The sequence below is a fragment of the Ambystoma mexicanum genome, assembly GCF_040938575.1.
Source record: "Ambystoma mexicanum isolate Mex_15411 chromosome 12 unlocalized genomic scaffold, UKY_AmexF1_1 Mex_chr12_unloc.1, whole genome shotgun sequence".
NCBI lineage: Eukaryota > Metazoa > Chordata > Amphibia > Caudata > Ambystomatidae > Ambystoma > Ambystoma mexicanum.
The window spans coordinates 14,522,646-14,538,732 of NW_027182322.1; the positions used below are offsets into that span (position 1 = coordinate 14,522,646).

The following is a 16,087-nucleotide window of genomic DNA, read 5'->3' on the forward strand; positions in this document are numbered from 1 at the left end:
TCCTTCTGTATTTGCTGGCTAGTGGAAAGCAACGTGGACCCACCACTCTATAGCTCTGCCGTCATGAGTGTCCATAGCACACTCGGCAGATGTCGCTTCTCTAGGCAGACAAGCAGTGGAATTCTGCGGAAGGTCAATGGTGCTTCCATTGGTTTTGCCACTAGGCGATCCATTGCAGCCCTAGAATGAAGCATAACCCGCTGAATGCATTCAGGGTGTTCTGCGGTGGGAAAGGTCAGAGGGGGTGATAGTTGGTGAGCGTGCACAGCACCTCAGAATGACACCACTGCCTAGCAGGGGGACCGGTGGAGACACTATTCTCAGCCAATGCCCCTCTGTCTGAACGAGTCTGCCTTGTGTCGTCCCGGTAAGAGATCAGGCTAACAGGCTTCCAATGAAAAAAGCAGATATCACACTGAAGCATGGTGCACCGTGCATGTCCACAATCATCGGCTCCAAAGAGAAGACATTCAGGAACAGGATTTAGTATGGCAAAAGAACACATCATCCTAATTCCTATGTACAGTATAAAAAGCCCACAATTGAGGAAAAATATCACATGGAAATGCCTGGGATCGAACCTGTGGCCTCATACTTCCCAAGTATGTGCTCTACCACTGAATTACATCCCCACTGCCAGCAAGGAACTGTGAAATCTACCAGATGCTGGCTGGCTGCTTGGGACTAACAGCTCCCAGAACTGACGGTAACTGTCGAATTGGAGTTTCCAAATGGCAGACTTCATTTTAGAGCCACCTGTGTCTGGTTGTCCATAGAAACATGCAGAAAGGCTGCCCCCCCCCATGCAATTCCCCTGACCAACTAATGAAAAATATCAATATGTTCAAGACTTTTGCTTTTAGAAGCCAGAGATAGGCCCCAGCAGCAGAGCTGGTAGGATATTCCAGCTCAAAACTAACAAGTTACAGAACCTGATCGACTTAGGTTGACAACAGAGGCACATCTGTGGCCACATCCAGTGAAAACAAATTATTTTTAAAGCTAGGCATCATATGCTACAAAGGTACAATGGTGGAGCTATACATTCGGAACCAAAACAATCGACTGAAAAGAAACGCAAGGCAATGCCAATCCTTTCACGATTCTGCACCGTTAAAACTGTGGTGTGATGTTTCTCTCTGTGCATTTCTATTTGTAGTGATTGTGAAGGCATACAGGATGTTGACACTGGCAGGGACGCAAACCTCAGTGATATATTATAGGCAGGTTTGCCATACGGGCACCAGCGTTTTCTCAGACAAATAGATATGAATGTCGATGATCCTATAATCATGGCCCGAGTTGCAGTGTGAAATACAAAATAACCGGGACAAAATCACACTGATGTTTATGCAAATGGAGATGCCGGGGATTGAACCCGGGACCTCATACATGCGAAGCATGCGCTCTACCACTGAGCTACATCCCCTCGGTGTGCGGTGGGCCTGTCCTGCAGACATCTTTTCCTGGGAGAATTCTTCCGGTCAAAATATGCTGCCAACTGAAGCACTAGCAAAAGACCAGGGAAAACGGGAGCAAGACTGGAAAAGCACATGGTCAGCTGAAGCAGTGTGCATTATGCTTCTCCATAAGAGATGACTTCCAGGGGAAGTATTCCACCAGAGGATTACCATGCTCAAAGAGCCATCTAGTGGACAGAGACCATATGACAGTCAAAAAAAGGGAAACAATTGGAGATGCCAGGGATTGGACCCAGGGCCTCATCCATGCAAAGCAAGTGCTCTACCACTGAGCTACATCCCCTCGGTATGCAGTGTGTCTGTCCCGCAGACATAATTTTCAGGGAGAACTCTTCTGGTCAAAACATTCTGCCGAGTGAAGCACTAGCAAAAGAGCAGGGAAAACTGGAGCAAGAATGGAAAACCTCATGGTCACACTGAAGCAGTGTGCATTTTGCTTCTCCATAAGAGATGACTTCCAGGGGAAGATTTCCACCAGAGGATTACTGTGCTCAAAGGGCCATCTAGTGGATAGAGATCATATGACAGTCAAAAAGAGAAACAAGTGGAAATGCCCCAGGTCCTCATACGTGCAAAGCATGCGCTCTACCACTGAGCTACATCCCCGCTGAGAGGACACTTCCTCATCACACCTAAAAGCTTCAGGAGGGAGTGGGCTAAGTAAGGAAAGGGGTTTGCAGTAGTGCATATGAAAAAACATGACAACTGCCAAATTACATCTTACTACTTACAATGACAAAGTTAAAGCGCCAGGTCGATCTCATCACGTTGGTGCCTGAGACATCACATAATGTGACACAGCCATCTCGTATAGATGCCCCAGATTTGAGAAGTGTAGTTATGGAGAAAAAATAAATATATATATATATATATATATATATATGTATGTCTTCAAACACCAAAATTGAGATAGCACCATTTCGCGCAGGAATTCCTCCAGCCGAAAGCCCACAAATGTTGCTGGATAGACTGACACCTCTTTGGATGTCCTTCTGTATTTGCTGGCTAGTGTAAAGCAACGTGGACCCACCACTCTATAGCTCTGCCGTCAAGAGTGTCCATAGCACACTGGGCAGATGTCGCTTCTCTAGGCAGACAAGCAGTGGAATTCTGCGGAAGGTCAATGGTGCTTCCATTGGTTTTGCCACTAGGCGATCCATTGCAGCCCTAGAATGAAGCATAGCCCGCTGAATACATTCAGGGTGTTCTGCGGTGGGAAAGGTCAGAGGGGGTGATAGTTGGTGAGCGTGCACAGCACCTCAGAATGACACCACTGCCTAGCAGGGGGACCGGTGGAGACACTATTCTCAGCCAATGCCTCTCTGAACGAGTCTGCCTTGTTTCATCCCGGTAAGAGATCAGGCTAACGGGCTTCCAATGAAAAAAGCAGACATCAGACTGAAGCATGGTGCACCGTGCATGTCCACAATCATCGGCTCCAAAGAGAAGACGTTCAGGAACAGGATTTAGTATGGCAAAAGAACACATCATCCTAATTCCTATGTACAGTATAAAAAGCCCACAATTGAGGAAAAATATCACATGGAAATGCCTGGGATCGAACCTGTGGCCTCATACTTCCCAAGTATGTGCTCTACCACTGAATTACATCCCCACTGCCAGCAAGGAACTGTGAAATCTACCAGATGCTGGCTGGCTGCTTGGGACTAACAGCTCCCAGAACTGACGGTAACTGTCGAATTGGAGTTTCCAAATGGCAGACTTCATTTTAGAGCCACCTGTGTCTGGTTGTCCATAGAAACATGCAGAAAGGCTGCCCCCCCCCATGCAATTCCCCTGACCAACTAATGAAAAATATCAATATGTTCAAGACTTTTGCTTTTAGAAGCCAGAGATAGGCCCCAGCAGCAGAGCTGGTAGGATATTCCAGCTCAAAACTAACAAGTTACAGAACCTGATCGACTTAGGTTGACAACAGAGGCACATCTGTGGCCACATCCAGTGAAAACAAATTATTTTTAAAGCTAGGCATCATATGCTACAAAGGTACAATGGTGGACCTATACATTCGGAACCAAAACAATCGACTGAAAAGAAACGCAAGGCAATGCCAATCCTTTCACGATTCTGCACCGTTAAAACTGTGGTGTGATGTTTCTCTCTGTGCATTTCTATTTGTAGTGATTGTGAAGGCATACAGGATGTTGACACTGGCAGGGACGCAAACCTCAGTGATATATTATAGGCAGGTTTGCCATACGGGCACCAGCGTTTTCTCAGACAAATAGATATGAATGTCGATGATCCTATAATCATGGCCCGAGTTGCAGTGTGAAATACAAAATAACCGGGACAAAATCACACTGATGTTTATGCAAATGGAGATGCCGGGGATTGAACCCGGGACCTCATACATGCGAAGCATGCGCTCTACCACTGAGCTACATCCCCTCGGTGTGCGGTGGGCCTGTCCTGCAGACATCTTTTCCTGGGAGAATTCTTCCGGTCAAAATATGCTGCCAACTGAAGCACTAGCAAAAGACCAGGGAAAACGGGAGCAAGACTGGAAAAGCACATGGTCAGCTGAAGCAGTGTGCATTATGCTTCTCCATAAGAGATGACTTCCAGGGGAAGTATTCCACCAGAGGATTACCATGCTCAAAGAGCCATCTAGTGGACAGAGACCATATGACAGTCAAAAAAAGGGAAACAATTGGAGATGCCAGGGATTGGACCCAGGGCCTCATCCATGCAAAGCAAGTGCTCTACCACTGAGCTACATCCCCTCGGTATGCAGTGTGTCTGTCCCGCAGACATAATTTTCAGGGAGAACTCTTCTGGTCAAAACATTCTGCCGAGTGAAGCACTAGCAAAAGAGCAGGGAAAACTGGAGCAAGAATGGAAAACCTCATGGTCACACTGAAGCAGTGTGCATTTTGCTTCTCCATAAGAGATGACTTCCAGGGGAAGATTTCCACCAGAGGATTACTGTGCTCAAAGGGCCATCTAGTGGATAGAGATCATATGACAGTCAAAAAGAGAAACAAGTGGAAATGCCCCAGGTCCTCATACATGCAAAGCATGCGCTCTACCACTGAGCTACATCCCCGCTGAGAGGACACTTCCTCATCACACCTAAAAGCTTCAGGAGGGAGTGGGCTAAGTAAGGAAAGGGGTTTGCAGTAGTGCATATGAAAAAACATGACAACTGCCAAATTACATCTTACTACTTACAATGACAAAGTTAAAGCGCCAGGTCGATCTTATCACGTTGGTGCCTGAGACATCACATAATGTGACACAGCCATCTCGTATAGATGCCCCAGATTTGAGAAGTGTAGTTATGGAGAAAAAATAAATATATATATATATATATATATATATATATATATATATATATATATGTATGTCTTCAAACACCAAAAATGAGATAGCACCATTTCGCGCAGGAATTCCTCCAGCCGAAAGCCCACATATGTTGCTAGATAGACTGACACCTCTTTCAGATGTCCTTCTGTATTTGCTGGCTAGTGGAAAGCAACGTGGACCCACCACTCTATAGCTCTGCCGTCATGAGTGTCCATAGCACACTCGGCAGATGTCGCTTCTCTAGGCAGACAAGCAGTGGAATTCTGCGGAAGGTCAATGGTGCTTCCATTGGTTTTGCCACTAGGCGATCCATTGCAGCCCTAGAATGAAGCATAACCCGCTGAATGCATTCAGGGTGTTCTGCGGTGGGAAAGGTCAGAGGGGGTGATAGTTGGTGAGCGTGCACAGCACCTCAGAATGACACCACTGCCTAGCAGGGGGACCGGTGGAGACACTATTCTCAGCCAATGCCCCTCTGTCTGAACGAGTCTGCCTTGTGTCGTCCCGGTAAGAGATCAGGCTAACAGGCTTCCAATGAAAAAAGCAGACATCACACTGAAGCATGGTGCACCGTGCATGTCCACAATCATCGGCTCCAAAGAGAAGACGTTCAGGAACAGGATTTAGTATGGCAAAAGAACACATCATCCTAATTCCTATGTACAGGATAAAAAGCCCACAATTGAGGAAAAATATCACATGGAGATGCCTGGGATCGAACCTGTGGCCTCATATTTCCCAAGTATGTGCTCTACCACTGAGTTACATCCCCACTGCCAGCAAGGAACTGTGAAATCTACCAGATGCTGGCTGGCTGCTTGGGACTAACAGCGCCCAGAACTGACGGTAACTGTCGAATTGGAGTTTCCAAATGGCAGACTTCATTTTAGAGCCACCTGTGTCTGGTTGTCCATAGAAACATGCAGAAAGGCTGCCCCCCCATGCAATTCCCCTGACCAACTAATGAAAAATATCAATATGTTCAAGACTTTTGCTTTTAGAAGCCAGAGATAGGCCCCAGCAGCAGAGCTGGTAGGATATTCCAGCTCAAAACTAACAAGTTACAGAACCTGATCGACTTAGGTTGACAACAGAGGCACATCTGTGGCCACATCCAGTGAAAACAAATTATTTTTAAAGCTAGCCATCATATGCTACAAAGGTACAATGGTGGAGCTATACATTCGGAACCAAAACAATCGACTGAAAAGAAACGCAAGGCAATGCGAATCCTTTCACGATTCTGCACCGTTAAAACTGTGGTGTGAAGGTTCTCTCTGTGCATTTCTATTTGTAGTGATTGTGAAGGCATACAGGATGTTGACACTGGCAGGGACGTAAACCTCAGTGATATATTATAGGCAGGTTTGCCATACGGGCACCAGCGTTTTCTCAGACAAATAGATATGAATGTCGATGATCCTATAATCATGGCCCGAGTTGCAGTGTGAAATACAAAATAACCGGGACAAAATCACACTGATGTTTATGCAAATGGAGATGCCGGGGATTGAACCCGGGACCTCATACATGCGAAGCATGCGCTCTACCACTGAGCTACATCCCCTCGGTGTGCAGTGGGCCTGTCCTGCAGACATCTTTTCCTGGGAGAATTCTTCCGGTTAAAATATGCTGCCAACTGAAGCACTAGCAAAAGACCAGGGAAAACGGGAGCAAGACTGGAAAAGCACATGGTCAGCTGAAGCAGTGTGCATTATGCTTCTCCATAAGAGATGACTTCCAGGGGAAGTATTCCACCAGAGGATTACCGTGCTCAAAGAGCCATCTAGTGGACAGAGACCATATGACAGTCAAAAAAAGGGAAACAATTGGAGATGCCAGGGATTGGACCCAGGGCCTCATCCATGCAAAGCAAGTGCTCTACCACTGAGCTACATCCCCTTGGTATGCAGTGTGTCTGTCCCGCAGACATAATTTTCAGGGAGAACTCTTCTGGTCAAAACATTCTGCCGAGTGAAGCACTAGCAAAAGAGCAGGGAAAACTGGAGCAAGAATGGAAAACCTCATGGTCACACTGAAGCAGTGTGCATTTTGCTTCTCCATAAGAGATGACTTCCAGGGGAAGATTTCCACCAGAGGATTACTGTGCTCAAAGGGCCATCTAGTGGATAGAGATCATATGACAGTCAAAAAGAGAAACAAGTGGAAATGCCCCAGGTCCTCATACATGCAAAGCATGCGCTCTACCACTGAGCTACATCCCCGCTGAGAGGACACTTCCTCATCACACCTAAAAGCTTCAGGAGGGAGTGGGCTAAGTAAGGAAAGGGGTTTGCAGTAGTGCATATGAAAAAACATGACAACTGCCAAATTACATCTTACTACTTACAATGACAAAGTTAAAGCGCCAGGTCGATCTCATCACGTTGGTGCCTGAGACATCACATAATGTGACACAGCCATCTCGGATAGATGCCCCAGATTTGAGAAGTGTAGTTATGGAGAAAAAATAAATATATATATATATATATATGTATGTCTTCAAACACCAAAAATGAGATAGCACCATTTCGCGCAGGAATTCCTCCAGCCGAAAGCCCACAAATGTTGCTGGATAGACTGACACCTCTTTCGGATGTCCTTCTGTATTTGCTGGCTAGTGGAAAGCAACGTGGACCCACCACTCTATAGCTCTGCCGTCATGAGTGTCCATAGCACACTCGGCAGATGTCGCTTCTCTAGGCAGACAAGCAGTGGAATTCTGCGGAAGGTCAATGGTGCTTCCATTGGTTTTGCCACTAGGCGATCCATTGCAGCCCTAGAATGAAGCATAACCCGCTGAATGCATTCAGGGTGTTCTGCGGTGGGAAAGGTCAGAGGGGGTGATAGTTGGTGAGCGTGCACAGCACCTCAGAATGACACCACTGCCTAGCAGGGGGACCGGTGGAGACACTATTCTCAGCCAATGCCCCTCTGTCTGAACGAGTCTGCCTTGTGTCGTCCCGGTAAGAGATCAGGCTAACAGGCTTCCAATGAAAAAAGCAGATATCACACTGAAGCATGGTGCACCGTGCATGTCCACAATCATCGGCTCCAAAGAGAAGACATTCAGGAACAGGATTTAGTATGGCAAAAGAACACATCATCCTAATTCCTATGTACAGTATAAAAAGCCCACAATTGAGGAAAAATATCACATGGAAATGCCTGGGATCGAACCTGTGGCCTCATACTTCCCAAGTATGTGCTCTACCACTGAATTACATCCCCACTGCCAGCAAGGAACTGTGAAATCTACCAGATGCTGGCTGGCTGCTTGGGACTAACAGCTCCCAGAACTGACGGTAACTGTCGAATTGGAGTTTCCAAATGGCAGACTTCATTTTAGAGCCACCTGTGTCTGGTTGTCCATAGAAACATGCAGAAAGGCTGCCCCCCCCCATGCAATTCCCCTGACCAACTAATGAAAAATATCAATATGTTCAAGACTTTTGCTTTTAGAAGCCAGAGATAGGCCCCAGCAGCAGAGCTGGTAGGATATTCCAGCTCAAAACTAACAAGTTACAGAACCTGATCGACTTAGGTTGACAACAGAGGCACATCTGTGGCCACATCCAGTGAAAACAAATTATTTTTAAAGCTAGGCATCATATGCTACAAAGGTACAATGGTGGAGCTATACATTCGGAACCAAAACAATCGACTGAAAAGAAACGCAAGGCAATGCCAATCCTTTCACGATTCTGCACCGTTAAAACTGTGGTGTGATGTTTCTCTCTGTGCATTTCTATTTGTAGTGATTGTGAAGGCATACAGGATGTTGACACTGGCAGGGACGCAAACCTCAGTGATATATTATAGGCAGGTTTGCCATACGGGCACCAGCGTTTTCTCAGACAAATAGATATGAATGTCGATGATCCTATAATCATGGCCCGAGTTGCAGTGTGAAATACAAAATAACCGGGACAAAATCACACTGATGTTTATGCAAATGGAGATGCCGGGGATTGAACCCGGGACCTCATACATGCGAAGCATGCGCTCTACCACTGAGCTACATCCCCTCGGTGTGCGGTGGGCCTGTCCTGCAGACATCTTTTCCTGGGAGAATTCTTCCGGTCAAAATATGCTGCCAACTGAAGCACTAGCAAAAGACCAGGGAAAACGGGAGCAAGACTGGAAAAGCACATGGTCAGCTGAAGCAGTGTGCATTATGCTTCTCCATAAGAGATGACTTCCAGGGGAAGTATTCCACCAGAGGATTACCATGCTCAAAGAGCCATCTAGTGGACAGAGACCATATGACAGTCAAAAAAAGGGAAACAATTGGAGATGCCAGGGATTGGACCCAGGGCCTCATCCATGCAAAGCAAGTGCTCTACCACTGAGCTACATCCCCTCGGTATGCAGTGTGTCTGTCCCGCAGACATAATTTTCAGGGAGAACTCTTCTGGTCAAAACATTCTGCCGAGTGAAGCACTAGCAAAAGAGCAGGGAAAACTGGAGCAAGAATGGAAAACCTCATGGTCACACTGAAGCAGTGTGCATTTTGCTTCTCCATAAGAGATGACTTCCAGGGGAAGATTTCCACCAGAGGATTACTGTGCTCAAAGGGCCATCTAGTGGATAGAGATCATATGACAGTCAAAAAGAGAAACAAGTGGAAATGCCCCAGGTCCTCATACGTGCAAAGCATGCGCTCTACCACTGAGCTACATCCCCGCTGAGAGGACACTTCCTCATCACACCTAAAAGCTTCAGGAGGGAGTGGGCTAAGTAAGGAAAGGGGTTTGCAGTAGTGCATATGAAAAAACATGACAACTGCCAAATTACATCTTACTACTTACAATGACAAAGTTAAAGCGCCAGGTCGATCTCATCACGTTGGTGCCTGAGACATCACATAATGTGACACAGCCATCTCGTATAGATGCCCCAGATTTGAGAAGTGTAGTTATGGAGAAAAAATAAATATATATATATATATATATATATATATGTATGTCTTCAAACACCAAAATTGAGATAGCACCATTTCGCGCAGGAATTCCTCCAGCCGAAAGCCCACAAATGTTGCTGGATAGACTGACACCTCTTTGGATGTCCTTCTGTATTTGCTGGCTAGTGTAAAGCAACGTGGACCCACCACTCTATAGCTCTGCCGTCAAGAGTGTCCATAGCACACTGGGCAGATGTCGCTTCTCTAGGCAGACAAGCAGTGGAATTCTGCGGAAGGTCAATGGTGCTTCCATTGGTTTTGCCACTAGGCGATCCATTGCAGCCCTAGAATGAAGCATAGCCCGCTGAATACATTCAGGGTGTTCTGCGGTGGGAAAGGTCAGAGGGGGTGATAGTTGGTGAGCGTGCACAGCACCTCAGAATGACACCACTGCCTAGCAGGGGGACCGGTGGAGACACTATTCTCAGCCAATGCCTCTCTGAACGAGTCTGCCTTGTTTCATCCCGGTAAGAGATCAGGCTAACGGGCTTCCAATGAAAAAAGCAGACATCAGACTGAAGCATGGTGCACCGTGCATGTCCACAATCATCGGCTCCAAAGAGAAGACGTTCAGGAACAGGATTTAGTATGGCAAAAGAACACATCATCCTAATTCCTATGTACAGTATAAAAAGCCCACAATTGAGGAAAAATATCACATGGAAATGCCTGGGATCGAACCTGTGGCCTCATACTTCCCAAGTATGTGCTCTACCACTGAATTACATCCCCACTGCCAGCAAGGAACTGTGAAATCTACCAGATGCTGGCTGGCTGCTTGGGACTAACAGCTCCCAGAACTGACGGTAACTGTCGAATTGGAGTTTCCAAATGGCAGACTTCATTTTAGAGCCACCTGTGTCTGGTTGTCCATAGAAACATGCAGAAAGGCTGCCCCCCCCCATGCAATTCCCCTGACCAACTAATGAAAAATATCAATATGTTCAAGACTTTTGCTTTTAGAAGCCAGAGATAGGCCCCAGCAGCAGAGCTGGTAGGATATTCCAGCTCAAAACTAACAAGTTACAGAACCTGATCGACTTAGGTTGACAACAGAGGCACATCTGTGGCCACATCCAGTGAAAACAAATTATTTTTAAAGCTAGGCATCATATGCTACAAAGGTACAATGGTGGAGCTATACATTCGGAACCAAAACAATCGACTGAAAAGAAACGCAAGGCAATGCCAATCCTTTCACGATTCTGCACCGTTAAAACTGTGGTGTGATGTTTCTCTCTGTGCATTTCTATTTGTAGTGATTGTGAAGGCATACAGGATGTTGACACTGGCAGGGACGCAAACCTCAGTGATATATTATAGGCAGGTTTGCCGTACGGGCACCAGCGTTTTCTCAGACAAATAGATATGAATGTCGATGATCCTATAATCATGGCCCGAGTTGCAGTGTGAAATACAAAATAACCGGGACAAAATCACACTGATGTTTATGCAAATGGAGATGCCGGGGATTGAACCCGGGACCTCATACATGCGAAGCATGCGCTCTACCACTGAGCTACATCCCCTCGGTGTGCGGTGGGCCTGTCCTGCAGACATCTTTTCCTGGGAGAATTCTTCCGGTCAAAATATGCTGCCAACTGAAGCACTAGCAAAAGACCAGGGAAAACGGGAGCAAGACTGGAAAAGCACATGGTCAGCTGAAGCAGTGTGCATTATGCTTCTCCATAAGAGATGACTTCCAGGGGAAGTATTCCACCAGAGGATTACCATGCTCAAAGAGCCATCTAGTGGACAGAGACCATATGACAGTCAAAAAAAGGGAAACAATTGGAGATGCCAGGGATTGGACCCAGGGCCTCATCCATGCAAAGCAAGTGCTCTACCACTGAGCTACATCCCCTCGGTATGCAGTGTGTCTGTCCCGCAGACATAATTTTCAGGGAGAACTCTTCTGGTCAAAACATTCTGCCGAGTGAAGCACTAGCAAAAGAGCAGGGAAAACTGGAGCAAGAATGGAAAACCTCATGGTCACACTGAAGCAGTGTGCATTTTGCTTCTCCATAAGAGATGACTTCCAGGGGAAGATTTCCACCAGAGGATTACTGTGCTCAAAGGGCCATCTAGTGGATAGAGATCATATGACAGTCAAAAAGAGAAACAAGTGGAAATGCCCCAGGTCCTCATACATGCAAAGCATGCGCTCTACCACTGAGCTACATCCCCGCTGAGAGGACACTTCCTCATCACACCTAAAAGCTTCAGGAGGGAGTGGGCTAAGTAAGGAAAGGGGTTTGCAGTAGTGCATATGAAAAAACATGACAACTGCCAAATTACATCTTACTACTTACAATGACAAAGTTAAAGCGCCAGGTCGATCTTATCACGTTGGTGCCTGAGACATCACATAATGTGACACAGCCATCTCGTATAGATGCCCCAGATTTGAGAAGTGTAGTTATGGAGAAAAAATAATATATATATATATATATATATATATATATATATATATATATATATATATATATATGTATGTCTTCAAACACCAAAAATGAGATAGCACCATTTCGCGCAGGAATTCCTCCAGCCGAAAGCCCACATATGTTGCTAGATAGACTGACACCTCTTTCAGATGTCCTTCTGTATTTGCTGGCTAGTGGAAAGCAACGTGGACCCACCACTCTATAGCTCTGCCGTCATGAGTGTCCATAGCACACTCGGCAGATGTCGCTTCTCTAGGCAGACAAGCAGTGGAATTCTGCGGAAGGTCAATGGTGCTTCCATTGGTTTTGCCACTAGGCGATCCATTGCAGCCCTAGAATGAAGCATAACCCGCTGAATGCATTCAGGGTGTTCTGCGGTGGGAAAGGTCAGAGGGGGTGATAGTTGGTGAGCGTGCACAGCACCTCAGAATGACACCACTGCCTAGCAGGGGGACCGGTGGAGACACTATTCTCAGCCAATGCCCCTCTGTCTGAACGAGTCTGCCTTGTGTCGTCCCGGTAAGAGATCAGGCTAACAGGCTTCCAATGAAAAAAGCAGACATCACACTGAAGCATGGTGCACCGTGCATGTCCACAATCATCGGCTCCAAAGAGAAGACGTTCAGGAACAGGATTTAGTATGGCAAAAGAACACATCATCCTAATTCCTATGTACAGGATAAAAAGCCCACAATTGAGGAAAAATATCACATGGAGATGCCTGGGATCGAACCTGTGGCCTCATATTTCCCAAGTATGTGCTCTACCACTGAGTTACATCCCCACTGCCAGCAAGGAACTGTGAAATCTACCAGATGCTGGCTGGCTGCTTGGGACTAACAGCGCCCAGAACTGACGGTAACTGTCGAATTGGAGTTTCCAAATGGCAGACTTCATTTTAGAGCCACCTGTGTCTGGTTGTCCATAGAAACATGCAGAAAGGCTGCCCCCCCATGCAATTCCCCTGACCAACTAATGAAAAATATCAATATGTTCAAGACTTTTGCTTTTAGAAGCCAGAGATAGGCCCCAGCAGCAGAGCTGGTAGGATATTCCAGCTCAAAACTAACAAGTTACAGAACCTGATCGACTTAGGTTGACAACAGAGGCACATCTGTGGCCACATCCAGTGAAAACAAATTATTTTTAAAGCTAGCCATCATATGCTACAAAGGTACAATGGTGGAGCTATACATTCGGAACCAAAACAATCGACTGAAAAGAAACGCAAGGCAATGCGAATCCTTTCACGATTCTGCACCGTTAAAACTGTGGTGTGAAGGTTCTCTCTGTGCATTTCTATTTGTAGTGATTGTGAAGGCATACAGGATGTTGACACTGGCAGGGACGTAAACCTCAGTGATATATTATAGGCAGGTTTGCCATACGGGCACCAGCGTTTTCTCAGACAAATAGATATGAATGTCGATGATCCTATAATCATGGCCCGAGTTGCAGTGTGAAATACAAAATAACCGGGACAAAATCACACTGATGTTTATGCAAATGGAGATGCCGGGGATTGAACCCGGGACCTCATACATGCGAAGCATGCGCTCTACCACTGAGCTACATCCCCTCGGTGTGCAGTGGGCCTGTCCTGCAGACATCTTTTCCTGGGAGAATTCTTCCGGTTAAAATATGCTGCCAACTGAAGCACTAGCAAAAGACCAGGGAAAACGGGAGCAAGACTGGAAAAGCACATGGTCAGCTGAAGCAGTGTGCATTATGCTTCTCCATAAGAGATGACTTCCAGGGGAAGTATTCCACCAGAGGATTACCATGCTCAAAGAGCCATCTAGTGGACAGAGACCATATGACAGTCAAAAAAAGGGAAACAATTGGAGATGCCAGGGATTGGACCCAGGGCCTCATCCATGCAAAGCAAGTGCTCTACCACTGAGCTACATCCCCTCGGTATGCAGTGTGTCTGTCCCGCAGACATAATTTTCAGGGAGAACTCTTCTGGTCAAAACATTCTGCCGAGTGAAGCACTAGCAAAAGAGCAGGGAAAACTGGAGCAAGAATGGAAAACCTCATGGTCACACTGAAGCAGTGTGCATTTTGCTTCTCCATAAGAGATGACTTCCAGGGGAAGATTTCCACCAGAGGATTACTGTGCTCAAAGGGCCATCTAGTGGATAGAGATCATATGACAGTCAAAAAGAGAAACAAGTGGAAATGCCCCAGGTCCTCATACGTGCAAAGCATGCGCTCTACCACTGAGCTACATCCCCGCTGAGAGGACACTTCCTCATCACACCTAAAAGCTTCAGGAGGGAGTGGGCTAAGTAAGGAAAGGGGTTTGCAGTAGTGCATATGAAAAAACATGACAACTGCCAAATTACATCTTACTACTTACAATGACAAAGTTAAAGCGCCAGGTCGATCTCATCACGTTGGTGCCTGAGACATCACATAATGTGACACAGCCATCTCGTATAGATGCCCCAGATTTGAGAAGTGTAGTTATGGAGAAAAAATAAATATATATATATATATATATATATATGTATGTCTTCAAACACCAAAATTGAGATAGCACCATTTCGCGCAGGAATTCCTCCAGCCGAAAGCCCACAAATGTTGCTGGATAGACTGACACCTCTTTGGATGTCCTTCTGTATTTGCTGGCTAGTGTAAAGCAACGTGGACCCACCACTCTATAGCTCTGCCGTCAAGAGTGTCCATAGCACACTGGGCAGATGTCGCTTCTCTAGGCAGACAAGCAGTGGAATTCTGCGGAAGGTCAATGGTGCTTCCATTGGTTTTGCCACTAGGCGATCCATTGCAGCCCTAGAATGAAGCATAGCCCGCTGAATACATTCAGGGTGTTCTGCGGTGGGAAAGGTCAGAGGGGGTGATAGTTGGTGAGCGTGCACAGCACCTCAGAATGACACCACTGCCTAGCAGGGGGACCGGTGGAGACACTATTCTCAGCCAATGCCTCTCTGAACGAGTCTGCCTTGTTTCATCCCGGTAAGAGATCAGGCTAACGGGCTTCCAATGAAAAAAGCAGACATCAGACTGAAGCATGGTGCACCGTGCATGTCCACAATCATCGGCTCCAAAGAGAAGACGTTCAGGAACAGGATTTAGTATGGCAAAAGAACACATCATCCTAATTCCTATGTACAGTATAAAAAGCCCACAATTGAGGAAAAATATCACATGGAAATGCCTGGGATCGAACCTGTGGCCTCATACTTCCCAAGTATGTGCTCTACCACTGAATTACATCCCCACTGCCAGCAAGGAACTGTGAAATCTACCAGATGCTGGCTGGCTGCTTGGGACTAACAGCTCCCAGAACTGACGGTAACTGTCGAATTGGAGTTTCCAAATGGCAGACTTCATTTTAGAGCCACCTGTGTCTGGTTGTCCATAGAAACATGCAGAAAGGCTGCCCCCCCCCCATGCAATTCCCCTGACCAACTAATGAAAAATATCAATATGTTCAAGACTTTTGCTTTTAGAAGCCAGAGATAGGCCCCAGCAGCAGAGCTGGTAGGATATTCCAGCTCAAAACTAACAAGTTACAGAACCTGATCGACTTAGGTTGACAACAGAGGCACATCTGTGGCCACATCCAGTGAAAACAAATTATTTTTAAAGCTAGGCATCATATGCTACAAAGGTACAATGGTGGACCTATACATTCGGAACCAAAACAATCGACTGAAAAGAAACGCAAGGCAATGCCAATCCTTTCACGATTCTGCACCGTTAAAACTGTGGTGTGATGTTTCTCTCTGTGCATTTCTATTTGTAGTGATTGTGAAGGCATACAGGATGTTGACACTGGCAGGGACGCAAACCTCAGTGATATATTATAGGCAGGTTTGCCATACGGGCACCAGCGTTTTCTC

General features: G+C 46.3%; 6 non-coding genes across 6 annotated transcripts; all 6 read right to left on the bottom strand.

Annotated features, from left to right (window-relative positions):
• Positions 1 to 1,357: 1,357 nt before the first annotated feature.
• Positions 1,358 to 1,429, bottom strand: TRNAA-CGC (transfer RNA alanine (anticodon CGC)). The gene has a single exon. It is a non-coding gene; the product is annotated as a tRNA-Ala (tRNA).
• A 2,392-nt stretch (positions 1,430 to 3,821) lies between these two features.
• Positions 3,822 to 3,893, bottom strand: TRNAA-CGC (transfer RNA alanine (anticodon CGC)). The gene has a single exon. It is a non-coding gene; the product is annotated as a tRNA-Ala (tRNA).
• A 2,413-nt stretch (positions 3,894 to 6,306) lies between these two features.
• On the bottom strand, positions 6,307 to 6,378 carry TRNAA-CGC (transfer RNA alanine (anticodon CGC)). Its single transcript has one exon. It is a non-coding gene; the product is annotated as a tRNA-Ala (tRNA).
• A 2,389-nt stretch (positions 6,379 to 8,767) lies between these two features.
• TRNAA-CGC (transfer RNA alanine (anticodon CGC)) lies at positions 8,768 to 8,839 on the bottom strand. Its single transcript has one exon. It is a non-coding gene; the product is annotated as a tRNA-Ala (tRNA).
• Positions 8,840 to 11,231: 2,392 nt separating this feature from the next.
• On the bottom strand, positions 11,232 to 11,303 carry TRNAA-CGC (transfer RNA alanine (anticodon CGC)). Its single transcript has one exon. It is a non-coding gene; the product is annotated as a tRNA-Ala (tRNA).
• A 2,422-nt stretch (positions 11,304 to 13,725) lies between these two features.
• On the bottom strand, positions 13,726 to 13,797 carry TRNAA-CGC (transfer RNA alanine (anticodon CGC)). Its single transcript has one exon. It is a non-coding gene; the product is annotated as a tRNA-Ala (tRNA).
• Positions 13,798 to 16,087: the final 2,290 nt, after the last annotated feature.